This window comes from Onychostruthus taczanowskii, unplaced genomic scaffold (assembly GCF_017590055.1).
Source record: "Onychostruthus taczanowskii isolate IOZ18803 unplaced genomic scaffold, ASM1759005v1 scaffold145, whole genome shotgun sequence".
Lineage (NCBI taxonomy): Eukaryota > Metazoa > Chordata > Aves > Passeriformes > Passeridae > Onychostruthus > Onychostruthus taczanowskii.
In genome coordinates this window covers 314,565-329,682 of record NW_024498630.1, presented here as the reverse complement: position 1 = coordinate 329,682, position 15,118 = coordinate 314,565, and the positions used below count along the sequence as shown (strand labels likewise).

Sequence of the window (15,118 nt, the reverse complement as noted above, 5' to 3'; positions counted from 1 at the left end):
GTTTTGTCTCTGGACCCAGGGAACATGGAAGCAAGTCTCATGAACTGAGTACCTTAATGCATTCTGAAATGTAGAATATGCAGAACACCCACAAAAGGAAAAACAGATTGCAGTTAAGGTTTAGTAAGAATTGTGCACTCTGAAAATAAAATGTCCAAGTCTTGTTAAAACCACATTTCAATTTCTGATTCTGCACTCTAACAATGTATCAGAAACCCAGTATATAAAACACCCTTTTTTAATGTATGTGCATATATGTAAATATACTGCATTATTTATTTCTATGCCTGACAGTACCTGTTGGCCTTCAGGATAGATCTACTCCCTCACCAGCAAGAATGTAAAGAAATACCATGTATTGCTAGACTCCAAAGTGATGTGCTCACGCATGAGATTGTCCTTTGGCTGTGTCACTGGTGCCCACATGGATGACAGGAGGTTGTGGTCTGAGGGCTTGACAAAAGCACCCCAGATCAAAGGCCATGACAAGCAGCAAACCTTCTGAGATGGAGAGGTCAGAAAAAGTAAAGTCTCTAGCCACCATGACTTGCTGTGTCCTTGTGAGGGGCTCAGATGTCTTTCGCAACCAAGCTTGTTTCTGTTTATTTGTTTTCAGAATATTGCACCTGAGTGCCTTCAGTTCATAACTACATGACCAAAAGAAGTCATTCTCCTGTTGCCAGGAGTCACATACTCCCAACATTTCCACCTTGGGAGTCACAACTTTCCACCTTGCTAGTCCAAATCTACTACAGAGTCCAGCATTGCCTTATAGCTGTCCTACCTCTTAAGCAGCTGTTGAAGATAGATTCTTAAAATAAGATATCACTGTGGAGTTAAAGGGGTTTGTTGATGATTAAATCATTGCAAAATTATAATTAAACAATTATTGAATGATAATTAAATAGTAACGTAATTAAACAACTACAGCCCACTGCTGTACAGGAGAACACAATGGCCTCAAGGGTGGGGCTACAGATGTCTATAGTATAATGTGGTTGATTTGTAGTTAACCTGCCGTGGTGCAGGAGTACAGCCACAGCAGTTCTAGTTTTGGCTAGTCCTGCTCAGGATGGTTCTGTTAGGCCCTGATAAGTTGTGGTGTAGACTCCTTGGTTCCTGTGAAGTCAATGGCCTGGCACAGTTCTCTGGGTGTGCACAGCAGGGCTGACTGGTGGTGATGCCCGAACCAAAATGCTGTTCACTCAGCCAGAGTCCTGCACCCATCACTGCTGCAGAGGGCTCCAGCACTTACCTCTGCACAGGCACCTCCTTGGAGGGATCCTGTTTCCTTCCTGCTCATCCTCCCTGGTGCTATGTGGTCTGCTGCCATCTCCCACAGCTTCTGCACCAGATGGCTCTGTACCTCAGCCCTGCACCTCAGCCAGACCTCAACCTCCTCAGTATCACCTGGGAGGAGGCACCTGTCACTCCATATAACCCTACACGTGCAGGGCCCCCTGTGTTCTCTTGGAGCAGTATCTGGGCTGGTGCTAAGGGGCATGCTATTCTGCTGGCTCCAGCACAGTCTTCAGCAGTTCTTCTTCGCACCTTTGCTGTCCCCTGTAATGGGAGTGCTGTGCTAAAGCCAGCTGCCCCTCACCAGTGGATCACTGCTCTGCTCTGGTACAGCTGAACAGAAGTAAACACACTCTGACCAGGAAAACACTGACTTGATACTGCTGTGTTCCACAATAAGGAAAACAGGAGAGGCAGCAGTGTATCTCCATCTGTGAAAAATAAACTGGTCTGTTATGTGCCAAGTCCCCATTTGCTGTCCTTGGTTACCACTACATTTCCTTCTTCTGTTCTGTAACAGTGTGTAACTAAAATGAGTTGAGTGCAGTCCATGGTTGATTAATGGAAAGATAATTCATGAGAAGGCTGCTGAAAGCACTGGTTTTGTAGGTGTTTAGTTCATTGAATAATGTGGAATAGGAGAGGACTCTGTAGCTCAGAGCAGGGGCAACCTTACAGTTAGATCCATGTTTGGTATTAAAGCAGTTCCCCACGTGCTCCCAGCAGGACTGTTGACTTGCTTTATCACCTTGTTATGCAGATGAAACTTTACTTTATGTGTGACTCAGTTCAAGATTTCAGAAAGAATGTGAGTTTTCCAATCCATGCTGCAAGTAAAACAATTAAAAACTTACTTGTGTGCTCTGTGACATAACCGGAGAGGACCAACAGGCACTCAGTGACAGAAATTTTCAAGGTGTGTAAGGCAGCTGATAGCTTGGGCAACAGTGTGACATTTCAGAGGGTCAGCCAGGGAAGGAAAAGAGGCAATGACACTTATTGTTGCAGAATTGATGTCCTTAAATTCCCTATGGGCCAAAAGAAATGAGCATCCTTTTTAAAAATGGGCCTACCACTAAGTTAACAGCAATCCTGCACCTGTGCATTCCAGTACGGGAACCAGCACCAACACCTCCAGCACCAAAGCTGATGGGCCTGGAGAGAAGCTGAAAGCTCATCCCAAATCCAGGGACCCACCTACAGGCTGGTTACAGGATAGAATGGCCATGAATCATGCAGATTCCTCCAGCTGTAGAAGAAGGGATTACAAGTGACCTGACTCCTAGTAAGTCACAGTTGTACTAATTAAACAGCCTTGCCCTTAATGGGTTGCAGCTGTGACTAATAAAAGTAAGTGTTGATGGAGAAGGAAGACTTGCACACCAGATGATGAACAACAAGCCTCAAAAGTTTATTGAATAGGCACACACATTTATAGTAGTGTTAATAAGGCTAATGCATATTGCAAAAATTGAGCTCATCATTGGTTAGTCATTTATCAGTCAACTACGTCTACGTTTACATTCTTGTGTTCACCTTGTTATGGTTTCTACTATCGTTCCTTCATTCTTGCTAGCTAACGAGCTTCTCCCACAACCTCAAGTTTCGGCAAGGGCACAGTGACCTTGCCGCTTTTATCTTCGTCTCCTTCTTGCTTCCAGCATGATCTCTGTTATCTAGGTAACTATCTACAAAATCCTCTCCATTCCTCCTGTTTGTATCTCAGGCAGATTAATCTGGCCGTGGCCCTTATACAGGAGCCAGCTTGTTACAAAGCTCTCAACAAAGTGTGATGAAAGGGGTAGGTTGGCTGATTAGGGAGAGCTTTGAGGAAGACGACCTAGAGGAAGAAGACCTTGAGGAGCCTTGAGGAAGAGGAGCATGCAGTATGAAGGGTGTGTATGTTACTCATGGCTGTGGAAGCAAGTTGTTGTATCAATGTCTCTTGGATGTCCATCTCAAATTATGCTGCTTGGCTTGTCTCACAGTACTTTTGCACCAGCATTGCAAATCAATTATTCAATTCCTCCCCGTGCCTTTCAAGATCTTCCTTGGAAGAGGGCAGAAGGCAAGGAGGCTTTCTCAGAACAGAAATGGTATTGGGTAGGCTGTGAAGGACAAGGCCCATGTTTATACTTTACTTAAAAAGTGTGCAAAAGGTAATACTCCATCAGAAACTGCCGACTGTTTTATCAGTCCCAGCTGCTGGATTGGAAACCCACTAGCAACTGCTCCAATTGGACTGTTTGGCTACTTTTTGTTGGGTTTTTTTTCCCATAAATAATAGAGACCAACAGTATAAACTTTCCAGCAATCATTTCTAAAAGACCAGAGGAGCCCTTTTAGGAGCCAAGAAACAACTGCAGGATTCAAATTCCAAAAGTGTCTTCCAAAAGGAGTCATTGAATCATCAGATTTACACAGCACCCAATGACAACAACATTCAGTCGAGCTCGATAGGACTGCTGTCTTCCTGACCATCTTCTGTGTCATTATGTTCCCCAGTTCCCATCACACTGTTTAAAAGATTTCCTAGCAATCTCCCATAGGATGAGGCCTGGTTGGGCATAACTGCAAAGAAAAGTTGTCCTATTCTATCTAGGTACTCATTATACAGGGAGTCTCTTTTCAGCAAAGTGTGATACTGTTCTCACAATACTGTACATACTGTTAGTTTTCCTCCATCAACTGCCAACAACAGAAACCAGATGAAGATCAGCAGTGGTTGCACAAAGGGTAGACCCTTCTCTATCGAAGGATGTTTCTGTGCGTATGTCGTAAAAACAATTGTAGCACTGGTCTTATTTTTTAAGCTGAGAAATTGTAGTATTGCCTGAGCTGCAAACATGTCCTCCTCACTGTGATATCTGTGGGACAAGGAGTATTCCACCAGCCTATTGCACAGCCCTGACCATCTGTTGAGTGCAAGAAGTGATACCGAGATTCACTACAGTTTTGCTCTTTCCACAAGGTAATAGCTAGTAACTGGTACAGTTTTGGATGTCCAAGTATTCCTGATACCCCACTGGACCATTTTAGTGCTCTGGATATGAAAGCTGCTCTTTCAGGAGAATTTGGATCCATTAAACTAAACAACTTAGCCAAGTTTTCTAAAAGGTCTTCTGCTACTTTTGCATCTGACTTCTCCAAAGACTCCAAGACCAGCATGGACTGATCAGCAGCACTGTTTTGCTGGTTATGACTGAAGAACTGTAAATCCCTGAATACATTAGTTCTCTTGCTTCTGCATGTTCTCCTTGTGACATACACCTGAAGAAGAGCATCTGGTACATCTGGTGATGGCCTGACGTGATAGCAAGTAAGACATGATAAGAAGTAAGGCAGAGATAAAGCAGCCCAAGAGTTGCCCAGGATAAGACAGCCAGGAGCTGTGGAGGAACATGGCCTGGAGTCATGGGAAGGAGCATGGCCTGGAGTCACGGTAAGACAGCAGCCAAAAAAGAGCTGCCAGAAATAACGCATCTGGGAGAAGAGCTGCAGAAGTCTGCATTTCGATTGTAAAAAGAGGTACGGCTGCAGTCTGGCAGGGTCCTGGGGCAGTGCCGTGTTCCCCTGACTGCTACTGGGTGAGTGGACGGCCAGCCCACTGGTGAGCGCCCTGCTGGCCCTGGCTCCTGACTGAAAGAGCCACCTGGCTCTTTCACTGCCCTAACCCGAGGACGCAGCAGGGCAGCGCAGCTAAAGCAGTGAGTGGCGACACGGGAGCGGCAACAGAGCTCCAACAGACAGAATCATCAATGTGGTGACCCACAGAGACACCGAGTTGACTAAGGAGAGGTAAGCCAGCCCAAGAACTAGAAACAGAGTAGTTTTATATGCTAGTAAAACATATGTATTGTATTTAAATATTTGTATAATTGTTAATCCTAAGCAGAATATGTAAATATGTAAATATTTAAACTTTTTTTTTTTTAATTAAAAGAAAAGGGGAAGTATAGATGACCTTGCCTCTGGTAAGTCACAGTTGTTCTAATTACCAAAGAAGAGCAGCCTTGTCCTTAATGGGTTGCAACTGTGAATAATAAAGATAAGTGTGATAAAAGGGGTGGGTTGGCTGGTCAGGGAGAGCCTTGAGGACCTAGAGAAGAAGACCTTGAGGAGGTAGAGGAGCCCTGAGGAAGAAGGAATGATCCAGAGAGACCAAGAAGAACAAAACAAGGAAGAGAGTTGCTGTTGCAAAAGGTCTGCTGTGACATCAGTCTGGGTCTGATGGAGTTAGAGACTGACCTGCAGTCATAGTTGAGCTAGGTAAAAGCCTGTGGTCAGAGGCAGCAAGGAAATACTTGGAGTCATTTTCCAGCAGGAAATAGCCAGCAGTCTGAGTTTGCCAGAGAAACCAATAGTAGGATCTTTCTGTAGTCAGAGTCAGGATGGCTAAGCTCTAAAGAAGAATAAACTGGGACTCTTTTCATGTTGTTTAATGAGAGTCTGTGTCTTGGCTCATTTCTACCCCTAATGAGATGTCTGCTGCAACAGATTCCCACCACAGATCACTGATATAATGGAAATCTAAGCACTGGAGTGCTGAAGTGCATTAGGAATAAAAAAGGTGAATGAGATTTCATTGATGGAAATGAAGCACTGAGGGCCTGGTAACATTTCATAGGAGATCCCGCTGGATAGCTTTCTCTTGCCACAATCACAGCTTGTCATTAAGGTCTCTGGTAAATGCAGCAGTTTGTTCACTGAAGAGAGATTAACAATAGAGGTACTATTTGCACACAGAGCAGTAGTAGAGGATTTCCCACTCTCATGGCATCTAGATGTAGTGCTGATGTCAGAAACAGGGTAAAAAAGCCCACCAACCTCTGTCTTCTTTGCTACGTTATCCCCTTCTTCCATGTTTGTGTGCAAAGAATTGAACTACTTGCAAATGGGCAAAAAGGACAACTTTTGTGAGATGTCATTTAGCTCTGTGCTCTCACTTGCGCTATTGGTCAGGGTACATCCATCACAATACACTTGCTCTCTGCCCTCAGAGGCAGGAAAATATGTCAGGGAAGCATCCATCCTGACTGTGCCATGTCATAGGAGATCTGATCTTCTCTCTTCAGGAAGCCTTGGAAGCAACTAAGTGGAGTATTCTTAAATTGTGATTGCTGATTTTATGCAGCATGTTAATTTGCTGGGGGAAAATTGAGGAATCAAAAAGCAAAATAGTAGTACAAACATCTTGGGAAAAATAGGCAGTATCCAATTTTACACTGAAAAGTAGTTAAGAACACTCACTCATGTTTAGGCACAACAATAAGTAAAATATTACAGAAAAAACCATTAGAGTTTACCATTAGAGTGCAGCAAAGGAATTCCTACTGCTCTTCTGTGCATCTTTATGTGCACATTTTTGAGCAAAATGTGCACATTTTTGAGCACAATGTGTATGCATAGGCAGCATAAAAGGTGAACCTTTTTTCAAAAAGTGTGTTTTTCATTGCTTTCTATAATGTGCCCATTGTTTTTAATGAAGCTCTAGATGTCAGAACAGATACAAGCAATTACTACTCAGTACAGGGAATGAAAGGGTAGTGCTGCAGTGAATGTCCAAGGCTGTTATGTTTACCAGTCAGCAAATGCATGCAGCAAGCATGTAGTAGGAAGCAGGTGCCTCTTAGGTAAGGGTTACGGACTGTGTGCACAAGTTCTTTAGGCAGGTAGAGTGGCAAAGTGAAAACCGCTATCTTAGACTAGCCATGTGATAGATGGTAAATTGCCTGGGCTCCAGAGATTGTTTCTTCTACCAGATTTCTGGATTAGTTTACTCCCCACTCCATCCTGCTCTATCAGATGAGTAACATGTTCTGTCAGAGTCCTGAGCTCAGTAAGGGAGTGTTAGTGCTACTGCAACACAAACTATGAACAGCACAAGTCCAGGCTTACTGTGTGCAAGGGTGTTGTACATTGCCTACACACCAAAAGTTTAAATAACATTTTGAATATGGGTTGTTTTCAAATGAGCATTCACAGGAATCTAGTCTGGGTTAAAGTCCTCTACACCATTCCAGATATGCAGGGAAAGACACTGGTGGTCAGCAAAGACTTTTGCATTTACTGCAAGTTATATCATTACTCTTGAAAGGAACAAGAACAATCCTTCCACTTCAATCGTGCAGTTTTCCTTTCTCATGCTCTGTACAGCAGCTATAAGCTGATCATAGATTATCTGCTTTGGAAGAAATTCTCCAAAAGCATTACATAGTTTGGTGCTGAAGGTGCAGTGCTGGCAGTGAAGAGTTTTACTTGTCTCAGACAATTAATTCTTTAACTTTGGGTACACGGTCCCATCCTCAAGTCCCTTTCTTTAGTTCCTGTGGCACAGTCCAACACATTCTTATTTTGTAAGAAAACAGTATTATTCCTTGACAATATACTTGTGTAAGTTTCTACTTGGGGCTAAGAGGAGGATCTGAGCTCCCAAGTCAATGCCATCTCACAGGAGTGACAAAAAGCCTCTGCTAAATCCCATTTAACCAGTAGATGGCAGAACGTTAATCTTTGTTTTGCTGCTGAAAACACGTAACTGCAATTTTCTGAAGACTCATTTAAACAAAGACAGTTAAGTAAATCAGTGCTAACATCAGAAGCAAATTTTAACATATTTATTAAAATATGACAACCACAGAATTTCCTTTGGAGGATGCCCAATCATCTAATTAAAGAGGGAGATGCAGTAGGCGCTCACTTAGTTCGATAACCAGAATCTACTATGGTATTTCTGAGAGGTCTTCTGGGAGCTGTCAAAATTTCTTTTTTTCAGGCTTGTACTTCTGTTGCACACTGACAATTTGAACAGCTTAAAACAGTAATGACTAACAATGAAATCTCACCATGAACTCCTTAATGAGACACCAAATATATTTTCCTGTACTCAGGCCATACCCTGCAAGCTACTGTTTCACTATCTCTTCAGTTCATTCACAGATGTCTTCAGGAACACTTTTACTGAGTGTTGAACTCATTTGAATATATAAATTCATATGTTTTGTAGAACATAGTATGTTAAGTGATATACCCTTAGGTGCTGCTTATGGGGACACAGCACTTCAGAGCAAACCATCAAGCCTTTTCATTATACTGCAGAGAGCCAGGAAAAGCAGGACACATGCAAACACTTCTTTTTGCTGGCAGCTCCAAAGCTCTGGGTCCTCTAGGCTGCCAGCTCAAGTTTATTGCCACCCTGTCAGACCTATCCTAGCCCAGTTTGAGATTGATTGCAGCAATCCTGTGATTGCAGCAATCCTGTGATTGTTGCAGCCTCAGTGATTAGCTGAGCCTGCATGGAAGATTGCTGCAACACTGAAGTCTACTGCTGTATGTTAAGGCTTTATTGACTGTAACAAGCTGAAAACAATCTCTTGGCAATTCAAAGCATTTTTAACTTCTTGATAGGATCAGAAAGAGTGAAACATGTTGAGATACAATAGTGAAGTCAGCAATTGAACAGATATGATGGGCTCCCTGGAGTTCTAGGATATTGGTCAATAACCTCAAAGAACACTCCAGAAGGAATCTGTTATTAGACCAAGCTTCTTGGACATGGATTTCAGGAAGAAAACGACAAAAGACTGACACATAGTTCCTCATCTGTTGTGCAATAATTTCATGAAAAACCCTAAAACCACTCTAGGATGCACATGACTGCAACATGAAAGGCGTTGTTATTCCTATTTGCATCAATTTTCACTGCAAGAACAGAAAATAATTTTCTTTAATCCTGATTTAGCACAATGCATGACTGTCCAAGAAAACTGTTGAGACTTCTAGGGACCTGATCTAAATCTGATCCTAAACCGAAGAACCCATTTCAGTAAACATCTTCCTGTAAACAATAGGTCTAATATAGTTCTCTCCTCCTGGCAGTCTTGGGACAAAGGCAAACTCACACATTTTTAGTTATGTGCTAAACAAGCCACATTCTTGTAAACTCAGCCCCAGTGAGAAGAATACTCAAATGCTGGAAACACCAGCAATAACATTCAGACCATTTGCCATTGAACCCTTGAATGAACAGCCTGTCTTCCAATCCCACGATAGCCTCTGTGTCCTTATAAAAAAATCAATAGAGGCTGAAGCAGTTCTGCCTCTCTTTCTGGGACACCAAATCCTCCCAATCTGCTATCAACCTCTGGGGCCTTCCCTCCCCACAGAACAGAAAGTACAAACTTTGCAGATACTCACTGGGAAAAGTCAGAGCTGATGTATGGATTTCCCATTTCTGTTGCTGACCTGTTATTTTCACTAGTCTTTGCTTTTTGTCCAAGATATTTTAGGTCAATCAGATTTTGCAGCAATTGCTTTGGTATCTAGGTATAGAGGATTTATTCATAATTCAAAACTTAGTGATATACATGGGCCTTGGAAGTCTTTTCTGTTAGAAACAGCAACAACAGCAACCAAATTAAAACTTTAAAATTTTCTTTTTAAAGGAAGTGACCCAGAGAAGCATTACAGGACTTAATCCCACAAAGAGGAACACATTTGAAATGCCTTTATTACTTTTAATTAAACATATACAAAAATAAAAACTTCTATCAAATAATGAAACACCTAAAGCTCTAAGAGATTTTAGAAATTCTCTGGCTTTTCAGACCATCAGAGTCATCTACTATTTTGTGGTGTCATGTGGAAACATGGACTTTCACCTTCAAGAGCCAAAAGCCAAACTACAGACATAACTGTGTTCTGCCAAACTCAGTCTTAGGAACCTCTCTGGCCAAAGGTTTGAAAACAATATTATGACTTAATGTTCAGTTCCATGTTAACCATCTGGTAAAGCAAATCATATGTTCTAAAAACCAACACAATTCTAAAAGAAGAATTTATTGCAAGTGAATTACTCCATGTGGTATTTATGCTGAACAGAAAGCAGGCCAATCTGGAAGCGACTTTGAGCAATAACTCAAAAGTACTGTATGTTGTAGATTACAGAGTATGTAGAGGTATCAGGTCAGAGAATAGCAGGTTTAGCTACAGACAGTCCCTAGAACTGTTCCAGTGAAATCAGTAGCAGGTATGTGAAAGCCAGGATTTCCATATTAAGTTAAAAAAAAAAAATCCTTTTCAATGTATCTTGTTTGCTAGATCTTGGGGTCCTTCCCATTGATTTCTTCTGGTCTGACAGTTCCAGCGGGACAGTGTATGTAGGCAGGAGGATCTGTCAGTACAGGTCAGTGTACAGGAATCCAGTCCACAAACATCCAGGTGAGACATTATGGGCATTTTCTGTGTTTCATCCTTCTTTACAAGTAGAGCTAAGCACTTCCATTTTCACTTACCTGAGCCTTGCTCCTCTGCAGCAAAGCCAGCAAGTATCTCAGTTTGCTCTTAGCCTAAACTTTCTTCAGGTAAAAACAAAACATGATGAACCTTGTTTTACTCCAGCTGTTAGTGGTTAGCATGTCTCCTAGGACATGCAGAATATTTACATTCCTCACATGCAATTCTTCTTTACTATCCATACAATTATTTTCCTGGAATTAGATACTTTTTAGTTTACTTAATTGTTGAGCAAAGTTTCCTGTCTGACCATCCAGGAATTGCTCTGGCAGGCACACTCAGACCACGTGAGCTGGAACGGAGGTCACTTCACAATGGGTGGCTCCAGTGAGCTGAGAGGTGCCCTGTTGGACTCCCTACACATCCCACTCTCACCCAGTCAGACCAGGTTTCCTTACTGGCTGGACACCAGGTTTCCCATGACAGTCTCAGACTCCTGGATTCTTAAAATGGTTTAATCATGGTGCAGTGACAAAATAACAGCTCAAGATGGTGTCTCCGAGGAGGGACCTTGAGCAGAGCAAACCCTGGGCTTTTATACCCTCACAGTCTAAGTGTGTTAGTCTGGGGTCCTGCACCCTTTGGGGTCAATGACAGTTTCTAGCCTCTTACTTCTGGTTCCTGCTATCCAGAGCTCAACATGCAGGTCCCACTGCAGCTGTACCCTGACTACTTCCACTGAATGTATTCCTCAACATTATTCAGGCCCAAACCATATACTGTTCTACTGGGAACACACTGGACACTGATAAAGTCTCCATGGCACTCAGATATGGGGGTGATGTAAATTATGTCCTCTAGGATGTCCTCTGCTCTGATATTGTTCTTTAATATTGACGTCATGATATTGATCTGGACCAGCTTGTGAGTAACAGCCTGTTTCTGCCAACAGGCAGAATCAGCTCTCCTCCTGCCAAGAGAAACAACAGAACATCCCACTCCCACTGCGCTACCACGAGGATGAGGACGCAGTCCTGTGTGTCAGGTGGTGTCCCGAGCGACACCTGTTCGCTTCCGGGCCCAGGCTTCACTGACAGCACCTCCGGACTCCTCCGAAGCCTGTGCAAGGGCTCGGGCTGTGAGCACATGGTGCGCTTACGGCCGGCACAAGGCACATCACTGCCCACACCCTGCTGCCCGTGTCACAGGGCCCGTCTTTCCGACGACTTTCACCGCAGCAGATCTGACCTTCACCTCCTACCACCCTTCCACGCTCACAGTGCTCCCCCTCCTCCTACTACATCCAAGGAAAGGGGCTAGCCGAGGAAACGGTGGCTCCCTCCGGGGCCAGGGCGGCGGGCGGGAGGGGCGAGCCTCCGCCCCCGCCGCCCGGCTGGCCATCCGCTCGCTCGTCCTCCGTCCCTCCCTCTCTTCCCGCCTCCCACTCGGGCAGCTGGCGGCCATCCCGCTGCCGCTCCGGCCTTGGGGCGCGGGGCGGAGCCCGCAGCCACCGCCCCTTCCCTCTGCCTTCGCCCGGCGGCCCCTGTCGGCGAGCAACGGCGGCGGTTTGTGCTCCTCGTTCCCCGGTGAGTGCGGGCCCCGCCGCCCCGCTTCTCTGCCGCCCGGCGCCGGCGGCTCGAATGCCTTGGAGCCGCTTCCCTGGCCGCGGCGTGCCCGTTCCCGGCGGCCGCGGGGAAAGGTTGTGGGGTGGAGGGGCGCCCCTCGGGGCAGAGCCGGGACGGGTGCGGGCCCGGGCGGAGGGTGGGTACCGGCGGTTAGCAGGGCCCGGTGGCAGGCGGGGGATCCTGCCGTCTCCCGGCCCCTGCTCCCGCGGTGGGGGCTGGAAAGAGCCGCTGGATGCTGCGGAGGGACGGCGGCTCTGGCGGAGCAGCCTCTGCGAGGCACCATCGTAGCAGCGGCGGGCTGTGCGGCCCCCGCCGCGGCTCCGGGCCCCGGCTGGCGAAATCTCCAACACCCGGCTTGGGGCCGGCTCACAGGGAATACAGGGGCGGCTTTTGCAGGGTGGAGAAAGAGGAATAGATTTAGCTGGAGAAGAGCGGGCGTGGAGAGAAGTTGTGCTGCCCTGTCCTCATGTGAAGCTTTAACATTGATTTTCCTCCTGGAACTGCTCGAGCCTTGTCCGTTGGTCTTTCAGTAGTATCTAAATAGTGGAGGATAGTGCGAAGTATACGTACCAAGCACACAGCAACTCCTCTGTGTTGAAAAAACCTCAGTAGATCTGCAACATAAGTGGGACAGGGAAAGGATGAAAGAAAATAATTAGGTGATGCCTTTAAAGTGTTGGGTTTTAATAATTTTGGGTGACAAAATAATCTGTTTCATGTTCATGGTGCAGAGGGCAGGTGCAGGTGTTCTGTAACAGTCCTGGAGGTCATAGCACAGATGCAGGTATTTGCCTTCTAATTTAACTTGACTTAGGACTGTGGCGGTGGAGATGCCCAGTTTCAGTAACTGGATCAGGTATATGTTTGGATCAGTCCCTGTTTATGTTCAGTATGTTTCCATGTTTCATAATATCCCTACAGTTCTCATTTATTTTTTAACTGCAGGTTGTACTTTGATATTTAGTTTCCACCTCTAAAGTTAGTAAAGGTGGGGGAAGGGGAGTAAAGGGGAGGACGGGGAGATCTGGACTTTAGTATTTTTTAATATCAGCAGGAAACTTGGTCTAAAACAGAGGATTCTCTCTCCAAACAATTGGAATTGAATTAATATCTCTGAGCACTCTGTGCTGTTGCTATTGTTCAGACTGGCTTTATCAATCCACAAAACTGAAGTAAAGGAAGACCACCCTAGTGAAATATTAACACTGGAATGTTTATTTAGTAATGCTTTGCTTAAAAGCAATTGTGCTTCATCAGAATGTCCTAATAAACTTCTGGGGATTGTTACTTACTGCTTCAAAGAAAGTAAGAGGACTGTAATGGGCATAGAGTAGGAAGTGCAGCTGAGTCTTGTGCCTTCCAGGATCCATGGTGTGTGTGAGGATTTATTAGGGAAATTATCAATACTTCACTCTTCTCAGACTTTATAAGATAGAGGAGATTCCTGGAGATGTTTTCCATGTAAAAAGAAGTCTGATCACTTAGCAGTGCTTTACAGACTACTTCATGCAGACTATTGCTGAATTAAAAAGACCACAGGGCTTGCAAACTGCAGGTTTTTGTAATATCATATTTGTAATTTAGCACCATCTTTTCTCTCTGATTGTCTTTGGCCAGAGGATGATACACTCCAACTTTGATATTATTTGTTTTTGTAGTAATAGTGGAAGAGCCAAAACAAATTAGAGAAGAAATAACATTTGAATAGTAAGAAATTGAACAAATCTCTTTTGCTAGTGTTATCCAGCATAGATTCTCGTTGCAGGATTGTGAGAGTAAGAGCTGGAAATTTGCTCCCTCCTTGGAGTAACAATCCACTTAAGCTAAATGGAAAGATGAGAGAGTGGTCTCTTTGTGTCTTGAAATATAGAGAAGGTAGAGAGGAGTCTTAATTGTGTGAAAATGAGATAATTTTTTTTCAGGGTTTTTGCCTTCACTGCTGCCTTAGGGATTGATTAATTCAGAAGATTTCCTCAAGGAATTTGGCACTTTCTTGAAAGAATTGGGACATCCCACAGCTGTAGCGTCAGGACTTCAGATGGTTGTGAAAGAGGGTGTTAATTTTGATTGTTTGGGGGTTTTTTTGCCTACCCTTTCTGTGTGAAAACTGTTAAGAAAAAGGTGATTTAAAAATGTTTAGTGGAACTTAATTTGCCTTTCCAGGAAGCTTGGCCAGTAAACTCTGCTAACAGCTAGTGTGAGTTCATGAAATTGTGTCAGACACACACTTGTTCTCCTTACAGACTGAAGTTGTGGGTGTTTGAAAGCTGGATTCATCTAGGCAAATAGTTGAATAGCTGCTGAGATTGCCAATAGAAGGTTTTGGTGTGAGCAAATTATCTTTATTTCCAAACAACAAATTCAGGATTTGTCTTGAAATGGTGTGAAAAGTTAGGACCCCACAGTGTCAAGATTATTTCACAACAGAAGTAATCCTCTCATCAGTTCTTCATCCTGAAAGAATCCTTCCACCTACATATATTCAGTAGCTCTGGAACAGTTCAGATTTCAAGTTGCAGAAGAGTTCTCAAGGTGCAGAGAGAGCAGTTTATGGAGCTGATATAATGGTAATGGCATGAGAGCTGATTCGCAATATTCCCATTTTATTTGCCTTTCCCATGCACCTCTGCTGCATTTCTTCACCCTTCACAGGAGTCTTTTGAAACGAAGAGGTCCATACTGAGATATTTTTTTAATCCTGCCTTTTGACATTGAACCAAAATTTCAGACCAAATCTTTGTACACATGCCCTGTATTCCACACTTCTTGCAACACTTCCATGTTGGTTTTGTTTTTTCTAACACTGAAAGCTAGTTCTTTGTCAAAACTGGCTCAAGCTGCATATTTGTTAATGAACAGTCTAAGAGTACTAGCATAGGGTGAAAAAGCAGCAAGTTTGTGTAGAGGTAGGAAGTAGGTTAAAGTTCAGAGCTGCTCTCTCAGGAGGTGGAAAAAAGATT

General features: G+C 44.0%; 1 protein-coding gene and 1 pseudogene across 1 annotated transcript in view; one reads left to right on the top strand and one right to left on the bottom strand.

Moving 5' to 3' along the window:
• Positions 1 to 3,742: 3,742 nt before the first annotated feature.
• LOC121332695 lies at positions 3,743 to 11,681 on the bottom strand (annotated as a pseudogene).
• Positions 11,682 to 11,990: 309 nt separating this feature from the next.
• The window catches only part of ACO1 (aconitase 1), a 35,544-nt gene continuing 32,416 nt past the window's right edge, over positions 11,991 to 15,118 (top strand). Inside the window, exon 1 of the mRNA XM_041398382.1 lies at positions 11,991 to 12,119. The gene's annotated coding sequence lies outside the window, so the exon portion shown is untranslated. The remainder of the gene's footprint in view (positions 12,120 to 15,118) is intronic.